Raw genomic sequence first — 4,491 nt, 5'->3', positions numbered from 1 at the left:
TTGTTTATAAAGTCGACCTGCTTACTGTTAGCATCCCAGTTCGACTTATGTCGACTGATCTGTCCCTTGTACTTCTGGTTATCCCTGTGGTCTTGTCCACGTTGGGCCTGAAGTAGCTGATCGATGCGCTTTAGCTTAATTGCAATCATATTAGCAAAATATGATACATCATCAGGATGATGCGCATCGTGGGCGATTTCCATTTTAAAGGTGTAATCGTCGACCGATTTGTTAAGTTCGGTCGCCTCGTCAGAGTGGAAATCCTCAGCGGGCTGGTGCAATGCTGTGCGATCGAAGCGATTAAATTCGACTTCGTTAACACGTTTACGGGGTTGTTTATTACCCCTTGTAAAATCCATAGTCGAGGCCTTTCGGTGCTCTGTCCCTCAGATAATAGTTTGTATTATAATCATGGGTGATTCATGCGTCTGGCTAACTGATTCTCAAGATCAGTGTTTTCAGTAATTAACTTATTATGCGCGTTGGCTTGGTAGTCTCGGACGTAGATTGGGGTTTGCCACTTGAGCTTGCCTCCTCTTCTGGTTCCGTTATAGGTTCCTTCTGAGATTTGTCTTTGTCCCCTATAATTGAGGACTCCCCTATAATTGGGAACTTTTCTTTCTGAATTTCGTCAGAAGACTTGGTTGGGGCGACTTGAAACGTGTCCCTTGTCTCACTTCTTGGCTTCGTAAATGCAAGCTTTGAAGTTGAGGCAATAGTTGGCCCTCGGGCTCTGTCAGTGGGAGTAGTCTCCTTAATCGGAGTGGCTACATCCTTATCTGAAGCATTGTCCTTGTTGACTATTATTGTCGGAGACAAGTGCTTCGGCTACGGTGCGGTTAAACGCATCGGCAGCGACGGCGGTTGCTTCTGCGGCAGCAGTAGCAGCGGCGGCGCTAGCGGCTTCTCTCTCCATCTTCTTTTCAGCTCTACGCTTCTCAGAAGGAGTATTGTCTTTCTTGGTCATAATCTTAACTTATGACTGCTAGCTGATCTCTTAAGGACTAGCTTAGACAAGAAAAATTGTGTGGTAGTAAATCTACCTTACGCTTAAGTAGTCAAAGTAATTAACACCTTTGCTAACTTTAAAATGTGTAAGATTCGAAGACGATATTAACGCCTTAGAGTAAATAAACGCGTAGGTAAATTCTAAGTATCGTGAAAAATTCAAAGTAAATAAACGAAATGAGACTTTTAGTAAAGTTAGGTATGCCTCGTGAAAACAGCAATACTCTGAGGGATTGTGAGGCTGAGACATTGCCTATATATAATCCTCTCAGTACTGTTTCCGCCGAAGGGATTTTATTTAGTGTTTCGTTGTCGCTCTATTAGAAACTATGGTATGTTTCATTGGGGCGAATCTGAGAGACTCATAAAATCCTATCTTTAAAAAGAAAAGAAAAAAATACTCTTGATGTCCTTAGTTATTGTCTTAGCCAATAACTTGCCACTCATCAAGAATTACCCACTTAGCCTTCATCAGACTGGCACATCTGGTTGGCTGATCGGAGGATCAACTAGGTAACGTTAATAGTCCCTAGAAACCTATATTCGGTTGAGCCATCTCGCTACCGAAGTATTCAGTTATAAATAAGGTTGGAAAGTAAATATAGTTCTATTAATAGAACTAGACCAACTCTTATGTTTGGTATTTTACTAAGGCCTTTTAATGGCCTCGGCCAAATATCTGATATGTAAAATGGAAAAGGTATTAATTAATAAAACCATTAAAACCCATTTAGGAAAATTGAGTTCCTCGTACTATTAAGAGTACGTTTATAATTTTCGTACTGCTTAAGAGTACGTTTATAACATAGAGTCTAATGTGGAGGCCCGGCTATTACAAAGTCAGGTTGATGTTATGTGTGTGGTTGAAACCTGGCATAACACCACATTTCTTAATCATATACGCTCGAACACACACTACCATATTCTAAATCACACTACACGGCATAATATCTTGCACCCTTCACACTGTGGTATTGGCATCTTTTCCAAACACCACCCATCGAATTTTCAACTTGTACACTCTTCACCGTACGCGATGTCCTTTATGTGCTTTGGCGGTCATATGGCCGTGTTCTACCTTCCACTCAAATCACTTACTGAAGAAGACGTCAGGCGATGCATAAACCCCCCCGAGATTGGCAATTTCCAACCAGATGTCGTGTGGGGAGATTTCAACTTCAAAGCCCGGAAGTATGGCCACGCATCTACAAATCACGGACTATGTATGAAAACGATTGAGAAGACCCTGTGTAAATACGTGGCACTTGGACTACCTCTATGCTGGCGGCTCAACTGGTACAGAACATGCGTATCATTGGCCTGGAAGAAAGGATCCCAGGTTTCGTGGACTGGAAGTCGTGGCGCTCCTGCAATTGCTGGAGGAGGTCAAGGCCAATGGGTGGCAGTTTCGGGCCTACCAGGATGCGTCGGATCAATTGTTGGATGCAGGTAAAGTGGCTGGAGGTGAATTTGTGGCCACCCGGCCCGACAGGGCAGAGACAGCCGTCGGTTCGGTAGCCGAGCAATGTGAACATGTACGTATTCGTTACAATCATAGCACAGCGCCGGATTGGTGTAGGCTCGAAGCCATTGTTGAAGCTGTCGTGTCTGGCTTTGTCCCCATTTGAGGTTGGCGGTTTACCCATAACCAGTTGGTAGTGGTAGTGGTATTGGCGGCGGGCCATTGCCGCGATCTCCTTGTTTTTGTTGAGTTCTTCCTAAGTCGTCATAGCGCTGGCGGAGGGCTACATGGTCGGGTGTACGCCCGCCCGTGATTTTGTGTGCAGTTTTCAGGTGGGCATAAATACTGTACGGGAAGCGCGGTGATTGTTAGTCGTAGGCCTAGGCGGGTGGCGTCAGAGGGTTGAGTGGGTTTGTGCTGGCCATTTAGTCGAGTTCTATTCCAAGGCAACCTCCGAGGTAGTCCGCGAATGGTCTCGCGGAGAGCAGGCCACAAAAGTGGAGTAAGTTTGTTTGATGTTTGGGAAACCTAGGGTATTCAGTGCCCGTGATGATGGCTGCTGCTTGGATGAATGCTGAGTTATGGGGGTCCAGCGCATCCTTCCATATAGGCGGAGCCCAGACAACAATGTTCAGGCCATATGTAGCCGTGGATAGAATGAATGTTTTGAACAGCACCAGTCGGTTGCGGGTGTGTCGCCAGCTGAAGCCATGGAAGCCATAAGCGCGAAAAGAGGCGATACCCAGAGACGATGCTGCAACCAGGGATTTCATATGTCTGGCGATATTGATCCCTGCTAGTAGATTTGGGATCACAACGCTCCTGCATGGACAAAAGTATAATAGCAAAACTAAATTTATCAGTCAAAGCACATCCTGGCTACATACAACCAGCACAAACAGTTGTGAGAGTCCAACGGACAGACTCATCTGCTCATAGTATTTCGAAGTACCGTACGTACCAAACAAGAAATAACCTATATTGCTAGGTATTGACATTCTCCCATACACAGGCATATATATCGCAGTATTAATAAATCTATTAAGGCCAACAGATGCAAAGTGGGAATCATAACTTATACCACATGAAGAAACCTCAGAGCATAAACAAGAAGATTTAGTAAGTCACTCGCAGAGTCATTAGAAACCAATTTCAACATACCGCCAGACATACATTGCAATCTACCAGCTCAAAGTCACAGTACCAGCAAATGATATCAAAGTACATTTCACAACGGTCGAAAATGCTCAGAGGGAGCCACATATACAAACTGCCCAGCCAACAACATTGAACTTGACATTGTTGTCTACAGGGCAACACGACCAAAGAAGTCTACTCAAGAAAGTTCGAACATGCTTAGACCCAAGAGAAATGAATCACCAATAGGAGCAAGATAAATTGGTCGTACCAAAATGTTTTGTACAGCCTGCAAGAGCCCAATACTTCTCGAAATTAGATCTCATTTGGGGGTTCCACAATTTTCTAGTATATGAATCAAGCAGACACTTTTCACATTATCATGGAGATGACCACAATATTCATTCAATCAGCGCCATTTAGACTTCACTCGCTCACCGCACAATTCCAAAGAGTCACGGCCAATCTGTTCAGGCAAATCTGTTCATTGTTCATTGACATAAAGGGAGTATAGGTGTATGTGGATGGCATAGTAATTGCAAGTCTCACAGCAGAGGAACATCGAAAGACAAAACGTTAATTCAACAAGAGACTGAACGAAGCAAACCTCCGACTCAATCACCAGAAATGCGCCCTCGTAATCTAAACAAAGAACATACTTAGCGTGAAAGTCACTACACAAGATCTCGAAGTAGACCCTGAGAAACAAAAACGAACAATCGACTTACCACAGCCTTCGTGACATGTCCCCAACTTTGCTCATAGCACTATACACTTCCGCAACTTGATGAAGGTCAAAATGAACTAAGACATATCAAAATTATGAACTCCGAAGCTTAAAAATAAGTGAGAAGAACTCAAAGTGGCCATAGGATGCTCCGCGA

Source organism: Sphaeroforma arctica, assembly GCF_001186125.1.
Source record: "Sphaeroforma arctica JP610 unplaced genomic scaffold supercont1.172, whole genome shotgun sequence".
Lineage (NCBI taxonomy): Eukaryota > Ichthyosporea > Ichthyophonida > Sphaeroforma > Sphaeroforma arctica.
Note: the sequence above shows the minus strand (reverse complement) of the source record.